Source organism: Schistocerca gregaria, chromosome 4 (genome assembly GCF_023897955.1).
Source record: "Schistocerca gregaria isolate iqSchGreg1 chromosome 4, iqSchGreg1.2, whole genome shotgun sequence".
Taxonomy (NCBI): domain Eukaryota; kingdom Metazoa; phylum Arthropoda; class Insecta; order Orthoptera; family Acrididae; genus Schistocerca; species Schistocerca gregaria.
Window position 1 is genome coordinate 63251875 of NC_064923.1, and position 18699 is coordinate 63270573.

Below are 18699 nucleotides of genomic sequence, written 5' to 3' on the forward strand. Positions count from 1 at the left end.
CTTTAGTGGACTTGTTGCATTCTTCTAAGTGTCCTGCCAATCATACAAAACCTTTGCCTCGACTTCGCCACAATATTATCTATGTGGTCTTTCCACCGGAAGTTGTTCGTTATTTTTAACCCCAGGTACTTAGTGGAATTGACTGCCTTGAGAATTGTGCTATTTATCGAGTAACCGTATTCCAACGGATTTCTTTTGGAAGTATGTGGATCACCTCACACTTTTCGTTATTCAGCGTCAACTGCCACCTGCCACACCATAAAGCAATCTTTTCTAAATCGTTTTGCAACTGATACTGGTCTTCGGATGACCTTACTAGACGGTAAAGTACAGCATCATCTGCGAACTACCTAAGAGAACTGCTCAGATTGTCACCCAGGTCATTTATATACACTCCTGGAAATGGAAAAATAGAACACATTGACACCGGTGTGTCAGACCCACCATACTTGCTCCAAACACTGCGAGAGGGCTGTACAAGCAATGATCACACGCACGGCACAGCGGACACAACAGGAACCGCGGTGTTGGCCGTCCAATGGCGCTAGCTGCGCAGCATTTGTGCACCGCCGCCGTCAGTGTCAGCCAGTTTGCCGTGGCATACGGAGCTCCATCGCAGTCTTTAACACTGGTAGCATGCCGCGACAGCGTGGACGTGAACCGTATGTGCAGTTAACGGTCTTTGAGCGAGGGCGTATAGTGGGCATGCGGGAGGCCGGGTGGACGTACCGCCGAATTGCTCAACACGTGGGGCGTGAGGTCTCCACAGTACATCGATGTTGTCGCCAGTGGTCGGCGGAAGGTGCACGTGCCTGTCGACCTGGGACCGGACCGCAGCGACGCACGGATGCACGCCAAAACCGTAGGATCCTACGCAGTGCCGTAGGGGACCACACCGCCACTTCCCAGCAAATTAGGTATACTGTTGCTCCTGGGGTATCGGCGAGGACCATTCGCAACCGTCTCCATGAAGCTGGGCTACGGTCCCGCACACCGTTAGGCCGTCTTCCGCTCACGCCCCAACATCGTGCAGCCCGCCTCCAGTGGTGTCGCGACAGGCGTGAATGGAGGGACGAATGGAGACGTGTCGTCTTCAGCGATGAGAGGCGCTTCTGCCTTGATGCCAATGATGGTCGTATGCGTGTTTGGCGCCGTGCAGGTGAGCACCACAATCAGGACTGCATACGACCGAGGCACACAGGGCCAACACCCGGCATCATGGTGTGGGGAGCGATCTCCTACACTGGCCGTACACCTCTGGTGATAGTCGAGGGGACACTGAATAGTGCATGGTACATCGAAACAGTCATCGAACCCATCGTTCTACTATTCCTAGACCGCCAAGGGAACTTGCTGTTCCAACAGGACAATGCACGTCCGCATGTATCCCGTGCCACCCAACGTGCTCTAGAAGGTGTAAGTCAACTATCCTGGCCAGCAAGATCTCCGGATCTGTCCCCCATTGAGCATGTTTGGGACTGGATGAAGTGTCGTCTCACGCGGTCTGCACGTCCAGCACGAACGCTGGTCCAAGTGAGGCGCCAGGTGGAAATGGCATTGCAAGCCGTTCAACAGGACTACATCCAGCATCTCTACGATCGTCTCCATGGGAGAATAGCAGCCTGCATTGCTGCGAAAGGAGGATATACACTGTACTAGTGTCGACATTGTGCATGCTCTGTTGCCTGTGTCTATGTGCCTGTGGTTCTGTCAGTGTGATCAAGTGATGTATCTGACCCCAGGAATGTGTCAATAAAGTTTCCTCTTCCTGGGACAATGAATTCACGGTGTTCTTATTTCAATTTCCAGGAGTGTAGATCAGGAACAGCAGGGGTCCCACTACGCTTCCCTGGGGCACACCTGATATCACTTCAGTTTTATTAGATGATTGGCATCTACGAACTGCGACCTTCCTGACAGGAAATCACGAGTCCAGTCGCACAACTCAGACGATGCCCCATAGGCCCGCAGCTTGATTATAAGTCGCTTGTGAGGAACAGTGTCAAAAGCTTTCCAGAAATCCAGAAATACGGAAACAATCTGAGATTCCCTGTCAATAGCGGCCATTACTTCGTGCGAATAAAGAACTAGCTGCGTTGGACAAGAACGATGTTTTCTGAAACCATGCTGACTACGTATCAATCGATCGTTCCCTTCGAGGTGATTCATAATGTTTGAATACAGTATATGCTCCAAATCCCTACTGCAAACCGACGTCAATGATATAGGTCTGTAGTTCGATAGATTACTCCTTCTACCCTTCTTAAACACTGGTCCGACATGCACAATATTCCTATCTGTAGGTACAGATCTATCGGTGAGGGAGCGGTTGTATATGATTGCTAAGTAGGGAGCTATTGCATCGGTGTAATCTGAAAGGAACCTAATTGATATACAATCTGGACCTGAAGACTTGCCCGTATCAAGCGATTTGAGTTGCTTCGCAAACCCTATGGTATATACTTCTAAGAAACTCATGCTAGCAGCTGTTTGTGTTTCAAATTCTGGAATATTCCATTCGTCTTCCCTGCTGAAGGAATTTCGGAAAACTGCGTTCAATAACTCCGCTTTAGCGGCACAGTCGTCGGTAACAGTACCATCGGCACTGCGCAGCGAAGGTATTGACTGCGTCTTGCTGCTTGTGTACTTTATATACGACCAGAATATCTTCGGATTTTCTACCAAATTTCGAATAAGTGACGGCTTATATATAGTTTTCGACATAAAACTACATGAAAGAGTTTAGAATTGGTACCAAGTGTCTATTTCGACTGTGCATGCTTTGTTCAACTTTGAACTAAGAAGATTTGGCATACAACTATGAATATATGTTTAAGATTACGTATTTAATATTACCTGTAAAATAAAGGCAGCGGTAATTTAACACGATCAACTGCTCTACTGTATACAGGAGGCTCTTAATCTGGAGTCAGTATTTTATTGCAAGTTGCAATTAACACCCATAAAATGTCGTTTATAGCAAAACATTTAAATGTGTCCGTGTAATTAATGGCCACACAGTAATTTCCAGCAATATACGGTGTTTTTTTTTACGACCATATTCTGTGTGTACCCGTAACTTGCAATAAAGGAAAACAATACGTTCCCAATCCAAATGAAAAATCGAGAACTAAAACTGTGACGCTGCAGTGAAGTATCGGACAAAAATATTCCGCAGCAGCATGCCGAAGGTTATTTCGAGAGTGATAAAGCTACCAAACAAAGCTGGAAAACTCTTTTTTTCCACTTTATGTCTCTATCCACAGGTTTTATTACATTTATGCGCCTCGCCAGTATGATACGACTGTTAGATGAAGATAATTTCTTCTCCATTTTGAGTGATGTGATTATTAGCTATGTCAATCGCTCAATTTAAGTGACGTTCATTTATAACGATGCCTATTACAGCCCTGTCAGAGTACGTGCGGTTTTACGTCCCCGCTAGTGCAGCGGGGACAGAAGTCAACATCTACGTCTACATCAGTGCTCCGAAGCCACCTGACGGTGTGTGGCAGAGGGTACTTGTGGCACTCGTAACTGATGCCTACTGCCGTGCTCCATCTGCGAATTGTGCGTGGGAGGAACGATTGTCGATAAGCCTCTTTATTAGCTCTAATTGCTCGAATTTTCTCGTCCGGGTCATTTCACAAGACATGTGTGGGAGGGAGTCATACCGTTGTCTGACTCTTCCCGGAAAGATTCCCAATGGCTCTGAGCACTATGGGACTCAACTGCTATGGTCATTAGTCCCCTAGAACTTAGAACTACTTAAACCTAACTAACCTAAGGACATCACATACATCCATGCCCGAGGCAGGATTCGAACCTGCGACCGTAGCAGTCGCACGGTTCCGGACTGCGCGCCTAGAACCGCGAGACCACCGCGGCCGGCTCCCGGAAAGAGCTCTGTCTCGAAATTTCTGCAGTGAACCTGTCCGTGATGCTCAACGCCGCTTTTGTAGCTTCTGCCACTGAGAATAGGCGGGAGTAGGCAAATGGCAACAGGGAGTAACAATATTAATCTGCTAATAGTAAACTGCAGGAGCGTCTATAGAAAGGTCCCAGAACTGCTCTGATTAATAAACGGTCACAATGCCCACATAGTACTAGGGACAGAAAGTTGGCTCAAATCAGATGTAAACAGTAATGAAATTCTAAACTCAGATTGGAATGTATACCGAAGAGACAGGCTGGACAGTGAAGGGGAAGGCGTGATTATAGCGATAAGAAGTGCAATGTATCGAAGGAAACTAACGGGGATCCGAAATGTGAAATAATATGGTTGACGGTCGCGGTTAAAGCAGGCTCAGACATGGTAATTGGATGTCTCTATAGGCCCCATGGCTCAGCAACTGTTGTGGCTGAGCACCTGAAGGATAATTTGGAAAATATTTTGAGTAGATTTCCCCACCATGTTATAGTTCTGGGTGGAGATTTTAATTTGCCGGATATAGACTGGGAGACTCAAACGTTCATAACCGTTGGCAGGGACAAAGAATCCAGTGAAATTTTTTTAAGTGTTTTATCTGAAAACTACCTTGAGCAGTTAAACAGAGAACCGACTCGTGGCGATAATATATTAGACCATCTGGTGACAAACATACCCGAACTATTCGACACAGTTAACGCAGAACAGGGAATCAGCGATCATAAAGCGGTTACTGCATCGATGATTTCAGCTGTAAATAGAAATATTAAAAAAAAGTAGGAGGATTTTTCTGTTTTGCAAAACTGACAAAAAGCAGATTTCAGAGTACCTGAAGGCTCAACACAAAAGTTTTGTCCCAAGTACAGATATTGTTGAGGATCAGTGGACAAAGTTCAAAACCAACGTACAATGTACGTTACATGAGTATGTGCGAAGCAAGATCGCAACAGATGGAAAAGAGCCATCGTGGTACAACAACCGAGTTATAAAACTGCTCCGGAAGCAAAGAGAACTTCACAGCAAACATAAACATAGCCAAAGCCTTGCAGACAAACAAAAATTACTTGAATCGAAATGTAGTGTGAGGAGGGCTATGCGAGAGACGTTCAGTGAATTCTAAAGTGAAGTTCTATGCACTGACTTGGCAGAAAATCGTAAGAAATTTTGTTCTTACTTCAAAGCGGTAGTTGGATCAAAACAAAATGTCCAGACACTCTGTGACCAAAATGGCACTGAAACCGAGGATGACGGACTAAAGGCCAAAATACTGAATTTCTTTTTCCAAAGCCGTTTCACAGAGGAAGACTTCACTGTAGTTCCTTCTCTAGATTGTCGCACAGATGACAAAATCGTAGATATCGAAATACACGACAGAGGGATAGAGAAACAATTACAATCGCTCAAAAGAGGAAAGGTGGCTGGACCTGATGAGATACCAGTTCGATTTTACACAGAGTAAGCGAAGAAACTTGCCCCCCTTCTTGCAGCGGTGTACCGTAGGTCTCTGGAAGAGCGTAGGTTTCCAAAGGATTGGAAAATGTCACACGTCATCCCCGTTTTCGGCCGCCCCCGGTAACAGAATGGTCAGCGTGTCGGAATGTCAATCCTAAGGGCCCGGGTTCGATTCCCGGCTGTGTCGGAGATTTTCTCCGCTCAGGGACTGGTTGTTGTGTTGTTGTAATTATCATCGTTTCATCCCCATCGACACGCAAGCGTCAATTCGAAAGACCTTCACCAGGCGAACGGTCTACCCGACGGGAGGCCCTAGCCACACGACATTTCATTTCATCCCCGTTTTCTAGAAGGGACTTCGAACAGATGTGCAGAACCATAGACCTATATCTCTAACGTCTCTCAGTTGTAGAGTTTGGAACACGTATTATGTTTGAGTATAATGAATTTTATGGAGTCTAGAAAACTACTCTGAAGGAATCAGCATGAGTTTCGAAAAAGACGATCGTGTGAAACCCAGCTCGCGATATACGTCCACGAGTCTCAGAGTGCCATAGACACGGGTTCCCAGGTAGATGCCGTGTTTCTTGACTTACGCAAGGCGTTCGATACATGTCCCCATAGTCGTTTAATGAACAAAGTAGGAGAATCTGGACAATCACACCAATTGTGTAATTGCATTGAAGAGTTCGTAGATAACAGAACGCTGCACGTCATTCTCAATGGAGATAAGTCTTCCGAAGTAAGAGTGATTTCAAGTGTGCCGCAGGGGAGTGTCGTAGGACCGTTGCTATTCACATTATACATAAATGACCTTGTGGATGACATCGGAAGTTCACTGCAACTTTTTGTGGATGATGCTGTGGTATATTGAGACGTTGTAACAATGTAAAATTGTACTGAAATGCAGGAGGATGTGCAGCGAATTGACGTATGGTGCAGGGAATGGCAATTTGAATCTCAATGTAGACAAGTGTAATGAGCTGCGAATAGACAGAAGGAAAGGTCCCTTATCATTTAGCTCCAATATAGCAAGTCAGTAAATGGAAGCAGTTAATTCCATAAATTATCTGGGGTACGCATTAGGAGTGATTTAAAATTGAATGATCATATAAAGTTCGTCGTCAGTAAAGTAGATGCCAGACTTATATTCATTGGAAGAATCCTCAGGAAATGCAACCGGAAAACAAAGGAAGTATGTTACAGTACGCATGTTCGCCCATTGCTGGAATACTGCTCAGCAGTGTGGAATCCGTACCAGATAGGATTCATAGAAGGCATAGAGAAGATCCAACCGAGAGCAAAGCGCTTCGTTACAGGATCATTTAGTAATCACGAAAGCGTTAAAGAGATGATAGATAAACTCCAGTGGAAGACTCTGAAGGAGAGACGCTCAGTAGTTCCATACGGGCTTTTGTTGAAGTTTTGAGAACATACCTTCACCGAGGAGTCAAGCAGTCTATTGCTCCCTCCTAAGTATATCTTTGGAAGAGATTATGAGTATAAAATCAGAGAGATTAGAGCCCACACAGAGGCATACCGACAATCCTTCTTTCCACGAACAATACGAGACTGGAATAGAAGGGAGAAACGATAGAGGTACTCACGGTACCCTCCGCCACACACCGTCAGGTGGCTTGCGGAGAATGGATGTAGATGTAGATGTAGATGTAGAATCATTGTAACGCTATCGTGCCGGATAAATGATTCCGTGACGAAACACGCAGCCTTTCGTAGGAGTTTCAGGATCTCTCCCATCATTACTGCCTGGTAATGTTCCCTGACTGATCAACAGTATCCAAGAATGAGTCGCACAAGCATTTTGCCAGCTACTATTTTAGTAAATGAATTACGTCTCCTTATGATTTTTCCTATGAATCTCCGTCTCCCATCTGCTTCTCCTGCATTTCTTTTATGTGACCCTACCACTTACAACCACTGCTGATAGACACTCCTAGATATATCACGGTGGTTACTGTTTGCAGCAATTTGTCGCCCATATCGTAGTTGTACAGTACTGGGTTCCTTTTCCTATACATACGCAGTACGATTCATTTATTTACGTTCAGGGTCAGCTGCCAGTTCCTGCACCATTCATCAATGCTCTGTTGGATCTTCCGCGAATCATTTATGTCTTCGTACAAACAAACACATCCTATTGGAACAGGATTAAAGAGCTTCCGACTCATTCTACTAAATGATGTACATACAGTGTAAACAGCAAAGGCACTATCACACTGTCTTTAGGTACCCCCGAAGTTACCTTTAGAATTGTGAATTTTTTTCCATTAAGAGTGACGTATTGAGTTCTGCACACTAGGAAATCTTGAATCCAGTGACAAACCTGGTCCGATACTCGGTAGCCCGCATTTTTTTCAGTAAACGGTAGTGAGGAACGATTTCAAATGCGTTCCTGAAGTCGTGGAATAAGGCATCAACCAGAGAGACGTTGTTTATAGCGCTGTGGAGCTTCGTTCCGCAAAATTTTGTTTGCAGAAGACATGTTGATTTTTAAGAGGGAGATTTTGGCTCTCTTAGGACGTAATGATACATGAGCGCAAAACTTAACCACAATTCTGACAGACTGACGTGTGCGATTGATGCTTATAATTATATTTATCTGTCTCAGAACGCTTCTTGAAAACGGATACGACCTGCGTTTTTCTTCCAGCCATTAGGTACTCTAGGTTGCTCCAGCGCCCTCCGATGAACTGCTGCTGGAAGGAGAGAAAGTTCTTTCGCATAATGTATGTAGAATCTTACAGTTATCTCATATGGTCCCGCAGGCAGTACACGAGAGCCTGTAGTTGAATTTTTATTCCTAATCTCGATACCTGCCAATCTAAGTTCGTACAGTAATGGTGAGGAAGGACCGTATTATAATCTTTGGAGGTGAAACAGTTTAGGCACACCGAATTCAGTTTTTCGGGTTCCTCTCGGTCATTTTCCGTTTCAGTTTCAGTATGGCCACTGAGTGACTGAATAGAAGATTTCGCACTGGTTACTGGTTCTCGTAATACCAAAACCTGTAGGTCGTTATAGACAGAAAGGCTGACGATTCGAAGTCATTGAACGCGTTTCTCACAGCTCTCGTATCGCTCTTTTTCGCTTTGTTAATTTTAGTTTTTCGGCTATGTTTTAACTTCTCTTGAATCTTAGATGCATCTCTGTTGGTTTACGTGGCAGCTTTCTTACACAATTATTAACACATGGCGGTTCTTTCCCAACTTGCTCGGAACATACTCGTCTAAGGCGTAGTGAAGTATGCTTCTGAATTTTTCCCATTTATGTCCACTCCTTATACATCAAGACCGAACATTTTGTGGTAACTTCTCAGATACTTCGCAATTTGTATCCTATCACTCCTGTCCATTAAATGTGAAATTCGCAGCTGTTATAGTAGCTTTACGTTCAATGATACCGTCCTCTACGTTAACTGATTAGACAAGTGGAGCTCCTCTTGCGATATTTCGGCTGTTAATCAAATGAAAAGTAGAAATGGAAAATACTGTAAGTGCCGTTTTTCCACAACACACGTTTTCAGTCCTATAGCCTTTGGTGCTCTGTTTCCTTAGCCTATACCTGATTCATTTGCAAAACCATGGAGAATGTGCTTCAAACATGCGTTAGTCGATGGCACATGGTGTTCATGCCGCTGACACTTCCTTATGGAGTTCGAAACTTTAAAGTACATGAAAAATGGTGTATCTTGAGTGCTTTTCACTAGTGAAAAACTTAATGCTGTACAGTGCATCATCGCTATTAATGGCACCCTAAACGTAATTTTTCTTCCTTCTATTTTGTCGAAACTTTACATTACAAGATAGGAAAAGAAATCGTTCACGAAAAAGAATCCTACAAACATACAATCGTTCGATCGTGCCACACACATCCGTATGGACGACGTAGTAATAGGCACCCATGGCGTAGAGAAACAACTGAAATGTTTGAAAACAAATAATTCGCCAGGTTCGGATCGAATTCCAATCAATTTTCACAAACTGTATTCTGTGTAATGGTCCCTTATTTACCTTGCATTTATAACGAATGTCGCGTCAAGCTTGAATTTCCAAGCGACTGTAAAGAAATCAAATGCAACTCACGTAGATAAGAAAGGTAAAAAAGAGACTCGCAAAACTACAGACCGATATATTTAGCTTCCGCTTGCTGAAGGATTCTTGAACATATTCTAACTTCGAATACAAAAAATTTCCTTGAGGCGGAAAACCTTTCCACGAGTAGACACAGTTTTAGAAATAATTGCGCGTGCTAAATTGAACTTGCCCTTCTCTCGCATGATAAACTGAGAACTGAGGATGAAGGTCAACAGAGAGATTCCATTTTGCTAGATTTCCGAAAAGCATTTGACAGAGTGCCCTCTGTAGGCTGTTAACGAAGGTACGAGTGTGTAGGATAGATTCCAAGGATTCCTAGATGCGTGAGTGGTTCAAAGATCTCTTATGTAATAGAACGCAGTACGTCTTCGACGGCGATTGTTCATCAGAGATGTGTGTATCGCTGAAGCGCCTCAGGGAAGAGTTGTAAGTAGGCTGTTTAGGTTTTTTTATTGGTAACGCCACCGCCACGTAGCCCTCTGTATGAAAACCACTGGCTGTGTCGTGTGCAGTCTGTGGCTGGTTTGCTTTGTTGTCTACCATTGTAGTGTTGGGCAGCGGCAGCTGGATGCTAACAGTGCGTAGCGTTGCGCAGTTGGAAGTGAGCCACCAGCGGTGGTGGACGTGGGGAGAGAGATGGCGGAGTTTAGAAATTTGTAAGAATTGGTGTCATGAACTGATATATATATATATATATATATATATATATATATATATATATATATATATATATATACGACTATAAAGGAAAATACATTGTTTGTTCTCTATTAAAATCTCTCATTTGCTAACGGTGTCTATCAGTAGTTAGTGAGTTCCGTAGTTTGAATCTTTTAGTTAGCTGGCAGTAGTGGCGCTCGCTGTATTGCAGTAGTTCGAGTAACGAAGATTTTTGTGAGGTAAGTGATTTGTGAAACATATAGGTTAATGTAAGTCAGGCCCATTTTTGGAAGTCAGATAGCGTTTCGCTAAAAAATATTGTGTGTCGTCTAAGTACAGTCTTGTATAATTTTTCTAAGGGGACGTTTGATATGGCGACCCTGCCACGATATCTACACGCGAAGCATTTCACTTTTGTTTTATCATGAGGTAAGTACATTGACTTCTGCAGAACTTAGCTTTCGGAGCACGATAACTACGACACTTCCACACAGATTATCTTACAACAAGACGCACAGTTTAGCCCTACAGTACACGCATTTGAGTGATTAATTTTGTACTTAAACCATTTATTTTTCAAGATTTTTGAATTAAAAAAAAAGTTTTTCGTGATACATTTCATTTCATTGCTGTAATCTGTAATATCTGAGGGTATAATTACATTAATCCTCAGGGGGGTACACGCTTACTTTGTGTATCATGTGTTTGGCAAGCACAAGGAGCCCTAGCTAATATGTTATTTGCTTATAGAACTTTACACATAGGCACCATATTTCTCTAACACATAAATTACACAGCTATCTGATCATTTCACTGAGAGAAACAAACATTTATTATACTACATCAGTGACAGATGTTTATGTAATTACACAGTTGGATAACTTCACACTTACGAAATTGTATTTTGTCTATACTTTGTGAACTGTTCATACTTTTTCGGAACCATTATGATACTATGAGGGCTTTGAATGACACTTTTGACATGAGCAGAGAATTTTTATTAGGTTTTGAAATTATTGGAAGAAGCTACGACGATTTTGAGAATTGACTGAGATGTTATGATATTATTACGACGACAATTTGTATTATGCTGTTTAGGTATGTTTGTGATCGGTAAGATGGTGCTGCCGTATATGAGGAATTTGATTGTGCTACATATTTCTTATGAAGAAATATTGAAGAAGTGTCTGCGAATATGAATATGTATAATGAGGTAAGAAATAATGAGTATTGGTTAAGGACAAAGAATCGTACTTTAAGAGTTATGAAATGTATGTAAATGCGTGAATGTATTACAATGCCGACGAAAATTTTTTTATACACTATTAGATTTAAAGGATTTTGTTTCTACAGATTTGTAACGCAAAATCTTGACCTTACAGTAAGATTTTGTGGTGCAAGACATTAATTATATAGACATTAAGATGTGAATATACATTTCCCTTATCTGCATTGTTGTCTTTAGTGTACTATTTTTTCTGCTTGAGCTTTGTCATGTTTAGGTCTAAGTTATATTGCCTCGTATTAGTTGTAATATTGCTGCTGCTTTGACAACTTCCATTTTTTTTCATTGCTGTTTGTATTAATTGTTTTGTGCTGCTGCATTGCCTCGTCCCTTAGTTTAGCATCTGAGCTCAGTAGATTTAAGTTAGCTTAAGAGGGGGTATACTATGCAAGAAACTAACTATGATGAATTGGAAGAAAAGCATTGAGAAGCTATAAGAAAATGATTTGGCCAAAAAGTAGAGTACAGTGGAGAAAAACTATTTTTGAAAGAGGATGTGAACAGAATACAGAAAGCATGCTTGGATAGGAATTTTTTTGGCTGGAGCAAATGTTGAAATAAGAGGGACGATCTACAGAATGAAGTATTGGGTTGGACTGCAGTACCAAATGTTACCCTGAAAACAAACCCTGTCTTTTTCTTTTGTGTATTCCACTATGTGTTTTTGTACCCTTATGTATTTGTTTTCTTCCTGCCTCTGTGTACTGTTTCATAGAATTTTTTCTCTTCTAATACTAAGACACATTCACTATGATGAGGAATATTGTTATCCTCAAATATAATTTGCATTAATAACATGTTATTTACTTCATAAAGTTGTTTACACATTATTTATTCTGTTTTGTTCTAATGCTTATGTGTGAAGTTGATGTTTCAAAAGTTATTCTGATCTTTTTGTAACACTGATGTGCATGTTTATTTCTATTCTTTTGTAAAGCCTGTATTACTACAAATGTTATATGTATTGTTATGTTCTTTAATGACGTATTTTGTACCTTTGTTATTGTATTCTTATGTTATAAAATTGTAATTGACACCAGTTCATCAAATTAAGTAACTTGTAAGTTACATTTCACTGCACACGTTTCTGTTGGTCTTAGTATATGGACAATATGTGAGAAGAAGAACCGATAGTGTTTGCAAGTGTGTTAATAATTCAGCAAGGGACTGTAGAACAGCATTGCTGGTTCTAAGGACAATTCCAAAATCTTTGTGCGTGCACAAGTGGTGGTTTATGGACTTGCTATATTCTCAGCAAGACTCTTCGATGGTGATTGTGCACCGGCACGGTTGCAACAGTTGGCTGCTAGCCATCTCTACAAGGACTACAGTGTGTCTACACCTTTGATGGCCCACCAATACCATTATTTCTACAAGGACTGCAGTGGGTCTGCACCTCTGGTGGCCCGCCAATACCATAATCTCTACCAGGACTACAATGAGTCTGCTCTGTAATGACCTACCTACCAATTTTCTTCAAAACATCGACTGACTCTGCTGTGGGTTTGCTTTGTTGTTACCTGTCTGCATGTCAGAGTCAGCATTGTCTGTCCGTTGGAAGGACAACACTACTTCTTTAAGACTGCGTGGAAATCCACTGCTTCCGTGTGCCTTTTGTTTTACTGCTCAGACTTTGAGAAACATACTGCAATTTCACTGTGATGAACGATCAGGACTGTCTTTATGTACTGTGGGAAAATTTTGTATCGATAACATTGTATCGATAAGTGTGTGCATTTCATTTCTTTGTTATTGTAATTATGAAAAAAAATTTCAAATCTGTATTGGCCACTGCCCAAAACAATTGTAAGTAGGCTGTTTAGATTTTTTTATTGGTAACGCCACCGCCACGTAGCGCTCTGTATGAAAATCACTGGCTGTGTCGTGTGCAGTCTGTGGCTGGTTTGCTTTGTTGTCTGCCATTGTAGTGTTGGGCAGCGGCAGCTGGATGCTAACAGCCCGTAGCGTTGCGCAGTTGGAGGTGAGCTTCCAGCGGTGGTGGACGTGGGGAGAGAGATGGCGGAGTTTTGAAATTTGTAAGAATTGGTGTCATGAACTGATATATATATTATGACTATAAAGGTAAATACATTGTTTGTTCTCTATTAAAATCTTTCATTTGCTAACTGTGCCTATCGGTAGTTAGTGACTTCCATAGTTTGAATCTTTTAGTTAGCTGGCAGTAGTGGCGCTCGCTGTATTGCAGTAGTTAAAGTAACGAAGATTTTTGTGAGGTAAGTGATTTCTGAAACATATAGGTTAATGTTAGTCAGGGCCATTCTCTTGTAGGGATTATTGAAAGTCAGATTGCGGCGCGCTAAAAACTATTGTGTGTCAGTTTAAGCACAGTCACGTATAATTTTTCTAAGGGGACGTTTCAGAGTGATGGGGCTGTTATTATTTTCTATACTCATAAATGATCTGACACACAGGGCAGGCACCAAACGTGGGTTGTCTGGTGACGATTCTGTGGCGCGCGGTTGTGTGTCGTCGTTGAGTGACTTTAAGAGGATACGACATCACTGAGACAAAATTTCTTGCTGGACCGATGAATGGAAGAAAACTCAAAATGAAGGAAAACGTCAGTGATACAGGTGAATAGTATTGAGTACTGTATTGGTAGCGTGCTGCATGACACAGTCATGCCTCTTGAATGTCTGGGCGTAAGTTGCAAGGCATCTGAAGTGAAACGAACATTTGATGGTTATAGGAGGGTAGGCGAATGGTCGTCTTTCAATTGGGAGATATTTGGGAAAATGTGTTTCATCTATGAAGGAGATCGGATATAGGATTCCAGTGCGCCCTGTTCATGACTAACGCTCGAATGTTTGTGATCCACCACGTCGGATTAAAGGAAGACATCGAAGCAGTTCAGAGGCGGTCCACTAGATTTGTTACTGGTAGGTTAGAACAACATGGAAATGTTCCAGAGATGCTTCTATTCGAGCAACACTTTTGAGAAACACATTCCATATATATTATTATACCAGGCTGCTGTTACTTTATGAAGCTTTATGGAAGAGTTGTAATACTAAGCGATAAGCTTATTTTGGCTACATTGCATTTTATGGGCAGTTTCTGTATCTCGTCGTTGATATTCTAGCTGTATTTCTGAGTATTGTATTTGGAGCGCAAGCCTGAGTGGTTTTTAGTTTTGTCTAAAGATGAATCTGTCGGTTCAAAACCTTTAACAAAGTTATATAGGCCTATGTATATAAAAATCGTTGTTAAAAGGAGTTGCTTGCTGATTTTCTTCTTTGCAAGACCAAATTTTTTAAAACTTTCACTTTGGCATTTAGAAACACTTAGTTTCTTGGGATGGCGGATCGAAAGTTGTTAGTGGTATTATTACTTTCTAATTTTGCTAATGGTTTTTTGTGGACATGCGGCGAAAAGTGTCAGCCCGTGGCATGAAAAAACTTTCTCAATTTTTTGATACAAATCAGTTACGGACAAATAGAGATACAGTGTTTTTTCATACTCCTGCCAGATTTGGCTCTTAGAACGGTTTCCACTTACGCTCTTCATGCAGCCAGCTTCACCACGAAGAAAAATCAGAAAAAGAAATGTCACCGTCCAGGATGCAAGCCCAAAGAATGTTGGAACAAATGTCCGGAAGAAAGTTGAAGACACCCAATGCCCAATTTCGTTGAGACACGTAACTGTAAGTATTGGAAGGAGCCACCAAAAGAAAACTGTCGTTATAAGTGTTCAAATTTATGCATAAATGTGCGAAAATCTTCATCTACGTCAACCTTGTCATCTGCGACACTAAGTAATTCCTGCACCTCTATCATATAGAACAACATTTAGAAACGGTCAGGCAGATTAAAACTACGTGTGCCGGACCAGGAGTCGAACCTGGGAAGATTTATCTTGGCACGAAGTTTCATATACGTTGCAGAGCGAAAATTCATTCTGGAAACTGTCAGAAAGTCTGCGAGTGGGCTCTAATTTCTCAAGACTTGTGTGTGAAAAAGTACTGTTGACCGTCTCTTCCAGCAACACACGTTCTCGGAATTTGGACAGGAAATCTCCCCAACGTGGCCCTGGCAGCGTCTACCTCTGGGATTGGGTTAGGCTCTTCGAGATCCTCCAACGCTTGCTAGTGATGTTCTTGCACATCCGACCCTAATTTTGCGTACATCCCACTTGTCGTTTCCAGGTTACAATGTCGCCTTTCTTCAGTATAGGAAGCTGCACAACATCCCATATGCAGATGTCCTCTTTGAGCCCATAATGTAACATGTAGCTCTACAAGACCACGATACGCGTATGTGTTATGCATATCACAGGTCAGGCGTGCAAATCGTCTCAGACCATCGCCTATACTCGTTTAGGTTTGGTGCCTACCTAGATTTAGAGCGTTTCGATGTCATTCGGTTCATTACTTCCAGATTTGAGTTCTAGGACTTTTTCACTGAGCTATCTCATACCATTTATATTTGTATGAGCGTCTTCTGCGGTGTGCTAAGTAAGATCGTATGCAGCATTGTCCCTAGTTTCCTTCACAGCCCAATAGAAGGAACCTTTCTCCTTCATACAGTCTCGATAAAGCATCAGTTTACTTAGAATTGTTGACTGAGATACCCAAGAAGAGACACGAGAGCAGCTTGCGCGTCTCTCTTTGAGGCTGAGTTGCTCTGTCACCAATCCGAAAATCCCGAAAATGCGTCAGATCATGGCCTCTAACATACGAGCAAATCAAAGCCATTTGTACGAAAGTGAGTAACACACAATAAGTAAGTTAAATACGTGGATGTCTTTGATGAACGTGGGTTAATCGGTAAAGTGACTCGAAAAATGGAGAAATTGATTTTTAACCTTTTTCGGAGGACCCATCCTTCACTCTGAGGCACGCAAAAGGAAAATTCACTTTGAGACAGTTGTAAATGCAAATTCAACGTATTTGGACTTCCCTTCCAAGTGAATACGTCTCGGAAATGCTGAGCTATTATGGACGCTGCGGGTGACTGAACATATTATTCAACATATACATCTAGATATATACTCCGCTAGCCACCAAGTGGTATGTGGCGGAGGGCACAATTCGCGCCCAAGTCATATTTACTCCCCTCTGTTCCACTCGTGGATCGCGCGAGGGAAAAACGTCTGTCTGAACGCCTCAGTACGAGATCTAATTTCCCTTATCTTTGAATGGTGATCATTGCACGATTTTAAAGTTGGTGGTAATAATATATGCTGTACATCCTCGGTGAAGATCGGATTTCGGATGTTAGTGGGCAGCCCCTTCCGCTTAGTGCGCCTTCGATCTGCAAGTGTGTCCCACTTCAAATTTTCTATGAGGTTTGTAACGCTCTCTCGGTGGCTAAATGTACCAGCCATGAATCTTGCCAGTCTTCAATGAACCTTATCAATCTCTTGAATCAGACCCAACTGGTAACGGTCCCACACCGACAAACAATACTCTAAGACTGGACGAACTAACGTATTGTAAGCTATTTCCTTTGTTGAAGGACTGCATCGCTTCAAGATTCTACCAATAAACCGCAATCAAAGGTTTGCCTTACCCGTTACTTGTGTCATCTGATCATTCCATTTGAGATAACTTCGATTAGTCACACCCAGATGTTACCGCTGCCAAGACTGAGCATTTATTTTGTACTCGTACATTAGTGGATTTTTCGCCTTCTTATCCGCAATAGGTTACATTTACTAATATTGAGAGATAACTGCCATTCATTACACCACGCATTAATTTTCTGCAAATCCTGATTTATTTGTTCACAACTTTCATGTGATACTACTTTCCTGTTGACTACAGCATCATCGGTAGTCTAATACCGCTGTCAATACCATCAACCAGATCGTTCATGTCAATCGTAAAAAGCAGCGGACCTATTACGCTGCTCTGGAGCACATATGATGTATGTACTTTTTTCTGGTTGTTGTCAAATACATTGATCAGCCTCATCACGATCTTTCTTAGCAGACTGTACATGGAGTGCCAGTGTCACATGCTTGCCTGCTCCGATCGTACCTCGATTGACGCACATTCCACGTGCGTAAAGGATGTCCCACTAGAGTGGCAGTACAACAGGGGTTCGTCTCGGCCTAATCCCCTACTACCTCTTCACGGCAGATATCCCGAAGGCTCCGAGTTTCGACATGGTGGTCTAAGCTCGAACAAAAGTAGCGGCGACGCCTGCAGCTGGCCTGCGAGGAGGTTTTACCACGAAATGATGACTCATGTTCAACGCAGTTGAGAAACAGGCTCTAATTTTCACAAGAAAGAAAAAATTCTGGCGAATTTGGAACCAGTGGGAATCATGGAAGGCCTCATACCCTGGCCCCACACTGGCAAGTACCACGGTGCCACATTGGACGAATACCCAATGTAGGACGCTCACATCAGGGATGGGAAGTGTAGAGCACTGGGCAGAATGAGGCTGCCGTGCCCATAGCTAAACCTCACGATGGTGTTATTCTCACACTGCGGCAGTACGCTCTACTTGGTGTATATCAACGCTCTCTCAAGTACGCTGCCGCTGTGTGGGCAAATATTTGCCTCACTCAGCTGCCTCAGTGCATTTGCCGATTCAGCGCGTACGATCCAGAGCAACGGGGAGCTGCATCAGACTGTTGAAATCCCAATGTTAAATGATCGGATCCGGCAGTTAGCAATAAAATCCTAAGCGACAGCGTAGAATTCGTCAGTGGCCTACGTAACTAAGGGCTCTAACGTCCGACCACGAACTAAGTGGAACTGCAGCGTGTGTAGCCAAGTGCACTCAAAGCAGCATGATCAGAACAAGAAGCTAAAAAGTGTAAAGAGAAGTCTAAACCACACGAGGCATGTAATAATCATGAAAAAAAGAAAGAAATTTGATCAGCTGCTTCATCCTGCACCCTACGAAGGTAAAAAACGCTCGAGAAGACACGACGAGGATACCATTTAAGTAAATCAATACAGGTCAGAGCAGAACGTAAATTGGATTAAATGCATGACTGAAGTTCACAGCGACTTATAACACAGCTGAACAAAGCATCTGCTTGTCCGCCAACAACATCCTACAGGCAACATGGAAATTCAGCGGGGAATGCACCAATCTGTCCTCCGGAATTTTTTTCCGAATTATTAGTTTGTAAATGAATAAAAAACGCCTGCTGTTGCTGGACTGTATTTTATTTCTCCCAGACGTGTTTCGCCTTTTGTAACTATCATCAATGGAATCTAGAATGATACAGTTTAGTTATGGTATGTGCTATTTACAGGTTATAAAGAAGGTTGAAGTATA